Below are 11,920 nucleotides of genomic sequence, written 5' to 3'. Positions count from 1 at the left end.
AATGGGAGTACACATTATGCTGCATGTGACACTTGAGTTGGACATAAGGTGGTTTCAAATATTCGAATTCACCTTAAACTGGATTCTAGCTTCTGAATTAGAGTATCGGCATTTCTAAAACATATTCATATATGACAGTGGAATACATCTTTGTCGTGATTTTGAAGATATATAAAAACACACGGAATGATCTATAAAGATTCGTATAGGTATACAAAATGGATTCAAATTTAGTTGTCAGGGTAGACGTGGAAGCTTATTGTCCCAAAATTTAAAAGAAGCGGCAAAATGTCCACTCCCACGCCAGCTTCCCGAAGCCAAGTGTTTGGGAGATGGAAATTACTGTCTACCCCTTACACGGACTATCCATCGGCCCGATTTCCGCTGCTCTCAATAGGGGTAGGTTAGTAACTTCAATTAGGCGTGGCACAACCGCCTCTGAGCCCATTCCGACAAGGTGGGCGCCAAACATGGGCGGCAAAACACATTTGATTCAAGCTCAGCCGAAAGACTGCAGTCTCTCCCTCCATTTCCCCATTCATACACGGTGGGCGGCAAAACAAACTCGACTCGGTTGAAATCGATGTAGACAAATATTTTCAATAGGGGCAGGTTTGTAACTTCACTCAGATGTGACACAACCGCCCTACCTGTTAGCCCCGTTCATACACCATGGGCGCCAATCGTGGGCACTAGAACACCCTTTCCTCGCTCGAAATCGCTCTAGGCAAATATTGGCGAGATGCGAGATTACCGTCCTATCCCCAACCGACGAGATGTCCAAATTTTAAACGGGGGCTAAGTCCGTAACTTTCCCATATTTTAGACAGGCGCGTCCCAAAAACATGGTTCCCCCTACCTCTCCCTCCATTTTCCCATTCCTACACCGTCCGTGCTAGAACAACATCCTCGCACCAGCCTCCTCCGTCCGCCACCCCATCCATCACCGTCGGCCTTCACCCCATCCATCACCACCGTCCTCCACCATGCCAGAGTGCCTACCAAGACCGCGTCGTCCACTGCTAGAGATGGACATTTCTCATCCACGGCGACGGACCAACAACCTTGCATTGTGTCCTCTCGCTTCATCGGCGCCGTCGTCCTCTTTGCCGGGGCCGCTCACACGACCTTCTCATCCACCGCAGTGGGACTTATACCCCAATGCTCCCGTCTACCGTCGCAGATCTGCTTCAACACCAACGACAACCATCGCAACCCCGATGCCTACACGGCGCCGCAAGAGAGGTGGTACTTCATATCTCCTCAACTTTTTGATCTCAACCAGAAAATAGATCGTAACTTGGTTACTGTACTTTCTTTTCATCTCTTAGAATTTAGTTCTTAGTTCAAAGAAAACAATGGATGCTAAATAGCATTTCTCCGGTTTGCAGCTTTAAATATGCCATGGCACGGTCATAATAGGGTTTAATTGATCATGCTTAGGGTTTAATTGATCATGTTGGTTCCGTGGTGGTTTCTTTAATATAAATCGGAGGGGAAACCCTCTTTTGCTCAAAAAATGCTTAGGGTTTCCCCCTTTTATGATCATTATACAATCAGCATACGTGATTCGTGTCATAATAGCACTGCTCCTCCCATCAAGCTAAACAAGCTTAGTTGTTCAAATACGAATCTGATATTATTAAAACAGAGTCGTTTAATTGGTCAGCTAAATGTTCCTAAATTAGTTTCAAAAATGCATGTACTCCGCTCGGGTGTGTATCTCTACAGGGCGCCCACGGTGGGTCGCGGCCCACCTTGGGATTTTGTGTCGGCCTAGGCCCTAATTCCCCTCTGTTCTGCTATGCTTCCGATCTCTACTCGCCCCCAGCCGACTACCTCACCGGCGACTTGCCATCCCCGGACGGCATGACTCTAGGAGGAGGCGCCGGACTAACAGGATGTCACAAGCCGCTCGCCCAACAGCGTCACCACTACCCGGGCGCGCCGCCGTGCCTACTTTCCCAGTCCGTTCAGGGCTCAGGCATGCAGCAGCCACCAAACCAACTCGATGTATCCTTAGATACGTCCTCAACACTCAGCATCCACTCCTCACCCATTTTCTAATTGATTCATTACTCATTAGGCATTGCTATCATTAGGGTTTGTTGTGTACTGAGTGCTACCTACACTTAATGGTTCAGATGTATTTCAGTAACGTATCATAGTTGTCCCTATAGATATAGAGATTGCTCTGGTGTTATTAGTACACCTACCCTTAGCTATCCATATCAAAATCCCTACTAGTGGGATGTTCGGCCATTGGTTTCAGCAATGATCGTAAGTCTGAATCTGATGAAACTTAAGTGCCTTTTACTTTGGTTCGAAAGATGACCGTCCCATTAGCCAGCCTCTTCCACAGCTTCGCTAGATTTCTTTGATCACGTGCATTTGCAACGCGGTGCTCGTAATTTCCCTTAGTACCTGTAAAGTTCATAGGGTTTCAAAATTATGTCCCTAGGAATAGACACTAGTCATTTTGGATTGTTGGTCATAGTGACATTGACCCAGATTACTACTGCAGGCCAGGTTTGTTGACAATTTTACTTGTATTTCTCACTCATTCGATATGATATCCAATTATTCACGTCGATTAGTTGCAAACAATAAGTGCTAGACAAACTTCTTGATTCAGATTTTGGACGGTCTCTTACTGCAATTACAATTCTGCATACTTGTCCTAGTAAGCTCACAAGTAATGAATGATTCACTACATCTATGCTTGCCTTGTCATATTTGTTGTCAATATTCCTTTATGGTGGACCACCCTGTTTCAAAATACTGGAACCGCAGACATGAGTGAATAGTATTTCTCTGTGTGATCTCCTCCATCATGTGTGGGCAACGAACACTGCATTGTATAGAAAGAAAGTGTCATTTCCACCTTTTACATAGACTATGGTATTTTACTTGGAATACAATCTGCCTACTTGCTTTGTATCGCACTACCAGCACTCTACCCTTGAAGCTAAACATTATGCCACTCATAATTCCTTAGTTTATTTGTTCAAATATGAATTTGATATGATTCTAATGTTCCTACTTTAGTTTTGAAATGTGTGTCTGCCTGTTATAGAGACGTAAGAGGTTTGTATTTCCGTGTGTGGTCTGGTAAGCATGGTTGGGGGTGAACTTTGCATATGCAGGGGTTTATAGGGAGACAGTCTTCGAGTTGAATCCGCAATGCATTCCATAGATAATCTGACTACTTTAATGTTTTCATGAATCTTAGATACTGAATAGCATCATAATGATTATGAGCTTGCGCGCATGAAAAGAATAAAGTAGAACAATGCCATGGTTGTCAAACTTGGCATTAAGGGGCTGAAATCAAGTCTGGATGCAATGCAATGCAAACGCTCTCCACCTACAAATTCATGCTTAGAATATGACCCTAACAGTGATTCTGAGCTAGAGGGAGACCTAAGTCAATGTAGCTCCCTACTAGAAGAGTAAGAGGCAGATGCCCTATCTTATTCACACATCAGGGTGCTTGATCTAACTTTCCAAGGTTATATTGGTTGCACATATCTTGCAACTGATGATTTGCATTGCTTCTACTTTGTTGCACTGCCATTAGCTTAGTTTACACATTGTGTATGTGAATACGCCCTGCCTATCCATTTTCATTACATATTCCATCTGTCATCATACCATATTTATCCATTCAAATGTTGTTCTTGTGTATCAGACGTTCAAAAGGAAGAGGGCGATTGTTGACCGCGGAGGAGCGCGAGCAAAGTATTTGGAAAAGGTAGTGACACCTCATAAAACAAATAGTCCATTAGGTGTAGTTGCAATATCACCTGACCCACAAAACACGGCCCCAACTCTAGTAGACTCTAGCCCTACTACACTGGTCATCTCTGATGCCCCAACTCAGCAGACCCCAACTGAAGAAAATAGTATGATGATGCCAGTTGACATAGCACCAGCTCTATGATGCAAAACGCCCATTCCAGCAAAGAGTACACCAAATCCAGTTGCCAAATCCTTTTTCGAACCAGAGAGAGCCCCAATTGCAGCAAATAGGACCCTTGTTCCATTTCTTCCCAGTTTAGAAGACGAAGCTTATATTGTTGTCAGGAACTTTGTGCGCATCTTTCCTTCATGGAAAGATTATACCGCAAACACAAAACAATTTACAGTCTTCCTCCACAACTTACGCATAAGTAATGTACTAATGTTATTCATGGTAATTACTGCATATGTTTCTGCTGACAGAAGACACAAGATTTTATTCTTTTAAATAGGCGAGGACCAAACTGGATTGTCAAGACGAGCAAGGGTTGGTTGCGCTTTTCAAGCACTCGTTGATGAAGTATCGTTCCTACTGGAGGCAAGCGCACTTCAATGGAAAGCCTCTAAACGAAATTTATGTAAAGTCTCTGGTGCTACATTTATCAGACAGTGACTGGAATAATCTTGTTACACATTGGTCTCGTCTGCAGCATAAGGTACTGTCTATGATATCACATCACAATTTGAACTACATTTCCGCATTTTTCTTAATGTCTCACTTGTACGAAAACTATTAGCAGAAGAACATTCATTCTCAAGGGACCACAAAATCTCGCAACTATACTGCACACTACATTGCTCTTGTGAGTACCTCTTGCCGTGTATGACCATACTTACTTTCATAGTTGGTTGATTATGTAGCATCGCTGCACATGTTAGCCTCGTTATTGTCCATTTGGTGGACATTATAAGATCCGTATGGACTCTTACATAAATTTAGAATCAACCCAATGCTTTTGAAGCGGTTTAGCTCTGCAGTCCTCTTGTAAGTATTGAACGTCATCTATCACTATACTTACATTAACAGCTACTCCCCCCGTCCCATAATATAAGAACGTTTTGTACAGTACACTAGTGTTCAAAACACTCTTATATTATGGGAAGAGGGATTGGTTGATTGTGTAGCATTCTTCATCTTATCTCCCTCGCCCACCATTTACTAAAAAATATCAGATTTATATTTAAACTTACCAAAAAGTTGAATACACAGACAATGCCAGTGCAGAAGTGTAGCCCATTGCTCTTGTCAGTACATTTTGTCCTGTAACACTTGTACTTCCAGGGATTGGTAGTTGATTATGTAGCATCAATATGCATCTGTAGGATCGTGGGTTCCGGCAAACCCTTGAGGTTCAAACGCTGGGGTGCGCATGAAGATCTCTCTCTCTCTCCCGCTCACTCTCGCAACGATCTCTAGGCCTAGCTCGCCGAGCCCAAGGAACAAGAGACACGAGAGTTTATAACGGTTCGAGCCACCGATGTGGTGTAATACCTTACTCTAGTGTGGTGTGGTGGATTGCCTTGTAGGCTAAGGATGAACTAGTACAGTGGGCGAACAGCCTCCTAAGGAGAGGTTTTCTTGAGCTTGATGAGTTGGTGAGATGGCCTTGGTGGAATGGATCCGATCCAACATGAGCCAATCCCCCTCTACGATGGTGGCTAGTCCTATTTATAGAGGCACTGGTCCTCTTCCCAAATGTTTAGGCGGGAAGGGATCCCACAATAGCAAATTTCGAAGGGCACAGCTAGTACAAGTTATCCTGACAAAAGGTGGTCTTCTCCTGCCAAAGGCTCTGGTGGTGACGGCGCCCTGGGCTCTGTGGTGACCTCCGTCCTGCCGTCCTGCTAGTCTTGGTCTTGTTGCACTGATATGGAAACCTTTTCCTGATTCCTCGGGACTCCTCGCCTGTGCCTGATTCCTTAGCACCAAAGAGGAAATTCTCACCCTGCGCTCGTTGGCGCCCGCCTGGCCTTGGTCTACATGGCTCACGTCACGCGGACCTCGCGAGGTGCCCCTTGCATAGATATCTCCGCTCCCCGGGAGCCAACCTAGCGAGGCCACCCCAAAGGAGGTCTTGTGTCGTATGCCTCGTGAGGCTTGGCCCCTCGGGAGGGTCTTGAGTGGTTGTTCACGAAGATGGGTCATACCAGGCCGCTGGATGAGCCATGCCCTGGGCCGCAGCCAGCCAAATCTGGGTACCCCTGTTCCCAGGATGCCGACAGTAGCCCCCGGGCCCAAGGCGTGCTCAGACTTGGCTTCGAGGCGAAGCCAAGGGACAAGTGCGGAGTGTCACGGGCCCCAATAGCATGCGTCCTCGATTGACGCATGGCGACTGATAGGTCGTGGCCGTCTCTGCTTCCCACGCTGCCTCGGCTACTGCCCGACTTGACGAGACCCTGTTGCATCTAGAAGAAAATCATCATTACCTTATATCATGGAGGCCAGCGGTTGGCCTCCCTCTGGCTATAAATGAGGGGAGGGGCGGAGCCCCCATTGCTCATCTCTTCCTCCGTCCCGCTTGCTTCCTCTTCTTCATCTTTGCTTTGTCATCTTGTAGTGACACCCATGGCGCCGACGAAGAGATTCACACCTGCAGAGAAGGGGAAGGCGCGCCAGGAGGGACCCGACTCTCCGCCACCCAAGCGGGGTCGTGGCTGCCCCCGCAAGCATGCCGCGACTCCTGCTGTGGCCGCTCGGGGGCGCGGGCGGACTTCTTCGGGGTCTGGCACCGTTTCTGGCGGTCGCGGCGGCATCCCCTCGCGTGGCGGGAGCCGCCCAAGATGCGGTAGTCCTGTCCACGAAGGGAGGCGCTCCATGGTCACGCAGCCTCCCCAGCCGCGCTTCCACTCGGCGGAGGTGCTGCCGGAGTTCGTCGTGTGGTCGGAGAACCCGGCCGGCACCTTGCTTCAGCTTCCGTGCTCCTTTGCCATCGAGCTGCTGGCCTCGGGTCCCGGCGGCCTCTGGCTGCAGGCTAACGGCTTCTGCAGCAAGGCTTCATGGGTTGCGGTGGAGGTCTCCGTCACGGGCAACATAGCCCTAGCCCGCGGTTGGCAATCATTTGCCCGCATGCGTGGCTTGGGCAGGTGGTGCACCCTCCACTTCAAATACGACGGGTCCGCGGCCCTCTTCGTGAGGGTGTTCGAGGAAGATGGTCACCGCGCCGGGTGCTGCCATGAAGACAGCAAAGGCGATGGGGCGCTCGGCCTTGGCGACGGTCGTGATGAGGAAGAGGGTGGCCTTGCCCCCGGCAGCGACCATGGCTCGTTTGGCAACGGTAGCTCCTCCTCCAACGAGAGCTCCAGCAGCGGCGGCTATGACCATCCGCCGCGTCGTCGGGCTCGCTTTAAGGATGGTGGCGGGTCGTCCCGTCGCCGCGCCCCAGTGAAGCGTGAGGAGGGCTCTAGCTGAGTTCGGGGACCAATCCTCGTGAGCACCTGTGCCGTGAGGGCCGCTTTTGCTTGTCCTTTCCTTTGTTCCGGCATTTTACAAGAAACAGGTATGGGGCCCTGCGAGGGTGTGTAATGAACCGTAGTGCTTATGTTGCTTTGTGCTATGTTTATCATTCAGATGTTGTGTTAGGGTGTTCATGCTTTATGTAGACATGGAAATATAACTTAGCTGAATGCGCCCAGGGTAGTTTCCTGTCTCGTGAGGGCACGCCTTCTGGCACCTGATGGGCCCGCCATGTTGCTGGCCCGGGAGCCGCTGCCCTCAGGAGGCATCACGGAGCCGTAGAAATTGTTAAGATGCCCGTCGGGCGCCTTGTCCTTCCCTGCATGACACCTCATGATCACGGCCCAGCACACCACGTCGCGGTACCCGTGGGGCACGGACTTTTAGGGGGGTTGCGCCAACCGCGAGATCAATCAAGGGTGCCTCGCGAAGGTCAGGAGAGCCAAACCTCTGGAGCAATAGGACAGGGCTCTAGCTAGGCGTGCCCGTGGCTTAGGTTAGCTCAGCGCATGCACACACCTGCCCTGCCCAGCCCCCGCGCGAGGCACGCGAGGGAGAGCATCGGGCAACTGCCGCCCTTCCTGGCACAAAACAAAGAACCAAGCGAGGAAGTAGGGCAAAGAAAGGGTTCAACCGAGCAATCGACAAATGCCAGAACTCCAAATTCCATAAAAAAGGGGGGCAAACCAACTACAGAAAGCAAATGAATAGCCACATCCAGCACCTAGTCTAGTCTTCTCACCAGTGCGAAGCTAAGTGATGCCACTAGGACATGCGAGGGAGCCCCCAAGGCCCGAGGGTGGCACTCCGGAGACTCTGGTGCGTGTACAACCCCATTCATTATTATGTGAGAGTGTCACGAGCGAAGACCTTCATAGGCACTTGGCCTTGCTTCATGGGTAGAACTTCCGGAGGTGCTAGATGTTCCAGGCGTTCTGGATGGGGATCCCGTCCTGTGTCTCCAGGCGCGCGGCGCCAGGCCTGGAGACACGGGCAAACCTAAACGGGCCTTCCCACATGGGTGAGAGCTTGTGCATCCCTTCCCTCGAGAGCACCCGCCTCAGGACGAGATCGCCCACCTCGAGCGTCCTGGAGCGGATGCTGCGACAGCAGTACCGTCGCAGCGCCTGCTGGTACCTTGCTGCCCGGAGCAAGGCTTCACGGTGGTGTTCCTTCGCCAGCACAAGGTCCATCCCCCGCATGGCGTCCTGCTGCATCTCAGAAAATGCCAGGACCAGCGCGGAGCAATGCCTGACCTCGTGTGGGATAACCGCTTCTGCTCCGTAGACGAGGAAGAACGGGGTCTCGTGTAACACCCACGATGCGGCTATATCTCCCATGTGCCGGAGCACGACTTAGAGGCATAACCGCATAGTAGGCATGTCGCAAGAGGGGTAATCTTTACACATCCCATGTACTGAATAACAAAGGGATAAAGAGTTGGCTTACAATCGCCACTTCACACAATACATAAATATAACATTACAACACCCAGAATACAATTACGGTCTGACTACAGAACCAAAATAAAAGAAGACCACTCCTAATGCTAGATCCCGGTCGCCCCGACTGGGCTCCACTACTGATCAACTGGAAAAGAAACAACACAATGAACACGATCTTCATCGAGCTCCTCCTTGAGCTCGGTTGCGTCACCTGCATGGTATCATCGGCACCTGCAACTGGTTTTGGAAGTAAACTGTGAGTCACGGGGACTCAGCAATCTCACAATCGTGAGATCAAGACTATTTAAGCTTATGGGTAGGAAAGGGGGTAGTGCGGTGGAGCTGCAGCAAGCACTAAGCATATATGGTGGCTAACATATGCAAATAAGAGCGAGAAGAGAAGCAAAGCACGGTCGTGAACTAGAAGTGATCAAGAAGTGATCCTAAATCTACTAACGTCCAAGCATAACACAAGAACCGTGTTCACTTCCTAGACTCCGCTGGAAAGAGACCATCATGGCTACACACGCGGTTGATGCATTTTAATTAAGTTAAGTGCCAAGTTCTCTACAACCGGACATTAACAAATTCCCATCTGCCCATAACCGCGGGCACGACTTTCGAAAGTTCAAACCCCTGCAGGTGTGTTCCAACTTAGCCCATCACAAGCTCTCACGGTCAACGAAGGATATTCCTTCTCCCAGGACGGCCCAATCAAACTCGGAGTCCCGGTTACAAGACATTTCGACAATGGTAAAACAAGACCAGCAAAGCCGCCCGAATGTGCCAACAAATCCCGATAGGAGATGCACATATCTCGTTCTCAGGGCACACCAGATGAGCGAGACGTCGGGTTGGCATAGACCCTGGTTGCCCAGGGGGCGCCGGACACTGCTCAACTTGGACCAACACTTAGAGAAGCACTGGCCCGGGGGGGTTAAAATAAAGATGACCCTTGAGTCTGCGAAACCCAAGGGAAAAGGCTAGGTGGCAAATGGTAAAACTAAGGTTGGGCCTTGCTAGAGGAGTTTTATTCAAGGCGAACTATCGAGGGGTTCCCATTATAACCCAACCGCGTAAGGAATGCAAAATCAAGGAACATAACACCGGTATGACGGAAACTAGGGCGGCAAGAGTGGAAGAAAACACCAGGAATAAGGCCGAGCCTTCCACCCTTTACCAAGTATATAGATGCATTAATTAACATACAAGATATTGTGATATCCCAAAAAAAATCCATGTTCCAAACATGGAACAAACTTCAACTTCACCTGCAACTAACAACGCTATAAGAGGGGCTGAGCAAAGCGGTAACATAGCCAAACAACGATTTTCTAGGACAAGGCGGGTTAGAGGCTTGGCATGGCAATATGAGAGGCATGATATAGCAAGTGGTAGTTATCGCAGCATAGCAATAGAGCAAGCAACTAGCAAGAAAAGATAGAAGTGATTTCGAGGGTATGGTCATCTTGCCCGAGATCCCGCAAGGAAGAAGAACGAGTCCATGAAGAAGACAAACGGACGGAACTGGGGGAACCCGGACGGATGCAAGTTTGAAAACATGATGATGCAATGCACATGATGACATGATGAAATGCAACACGCAAGCAAAAGACATGGCAACATCGGCGAATAATTGGAAGACACCTGGCGCATCGGTCTCGGGGCGTCACATCTCGCCTGTTGGCTTGGTGGCGGTGGTGCGAATGGACCATAGCAGGGACTGGATCTCGTCGTGCCATCCCCTTCCACAGGCCTCGAGCTTCTTCTTGAAGGTCCTGGTCTTGAGGCCTCTCAAGACCTCCGCGTTGGCACGCTCGGCCTGGCCGTTCCTCCTAGGGTGTGCTACCAAAGCGTAGCAAATCCACGTTCCAAGGTTAGCACAATATGTCTTGAAGAGATTGATAGTGAACTGCGAGCCGTTATCGGTGATGATGCGGTTAGGGACCCCAAACCGGCTCACTAGGCCCTTGATGAACTTAAGTGCCGACCGAGCTGGGATGGTGCGGACGGCTTCCACCTCCGCCCATTTGGTGAACTTGTCGATGGCGACGTAGAGGTAGCAGTAGCCCCCTGGCGCTCGAGGGAATGGACCCGGGATATCCAGCCCCCGGTCCGCAAATGGCCACGAGAGTGGGATGGTCTGGAGCCCCTGAGCAGGCTGGTGGATTTGCTTGGCATCGAACTAGCAAGCCTCGCATGATTTCACTAGCTCGGTTGCATCACTGAGTGACGTGGGCCAGTAGAATCGGTTGTGGAATGCCTTGCCAACTAGGGTGTGCAACGACGAGTGATGCCCACAGTCCCCGCCGTGTATATCAGCTAGCAGCTCGCCCTCTACTTCCTGGAGATGCATCACAAAGAAACATCGTTGGGTCATTTCCTGTACAACTCACCATCATGGATGCAATATGCCGTAGCTTGCTGGGCCACGTGCTCCGCGTCCTCCTCTTTCTTCGGCAGTGTTCCTCACAGTAGGTATGCCTTGAATTCTTCAGCCTAGCACCCCTCCTGAGTCTCAAGCGCAAGGAGCAAGCGCGCTCCTCAGGTCAGGCCGCAAGCGCGAGCTCCTGAGGTTGGTGGCGGTGGGAGCTCCTCCTGAAGCGGCGTAGGCTCTGCAGCCGGGGGGCCGCTGAAGGCTTAAAGAGCTGCTCCTCGAAGACGCCAGGCTCCTGGGGCTGTCGCCTTGACGCCCTCTTGGCGATATCATCCACTTCCCTGTTTGTGCTGCGAGGCCCATGCTACAGTTCTAGGCCCAGGAATTGCTTCTCCATTTTGCGTACCTCTGCGAGGCATGCCTCCATGTGCTTGTCCTTTGGCTCATATACCTTGTTGGAGAAGTTGACGAGGAGCTGAGAGTCACCCTTGATGGTGAGGCGCTTCATCCCCAAGGCCACTGCAGCCTTGAGGCCGGCGATCAAGCCTTCGTATTCCGCGATGTTATTAGAGACCTTCTCGCCCCGCTGGAAGCAGAGTTGCACTGCGTAGTAGAGCTTGTCTTGAGTGGGCAAGATGAGCACGGCTCCAGCCCCCACGCCCTGGTGTGCGAAAGCACCGTCGAAGTACATGACCCAGCCATCTGGCGCTTCACTTCCTGGCGAAAGGGGCCGGTTCTCACCCGCTTCGGGTTCTCGAGCGTCGGTCCATTCTGCCACGACGTCGGCGAGGGCCGCTCCCTTGATGACCCTGGTTGTGCTGAACTCCAACTGGAACGCCTGCA

The sequence above is a fragment of the Triticum aestivum genome, chromosome 6A (genome assembly GCF_018294505.1).
Source record: "Triticum aestivum cultivar Chinese Spring chromosome 6A, IWGSC CS RefSeq v2.1, whole genome shotgun sequence".
NCBI lineage: Eukaryota > Viridiplantae > Streptophyta > Magnoliopsida > Poales > Poaceae > Triticum > Triticum aestivum.
Note: the sequence above shows the minus strand (reverse complement) of the source record.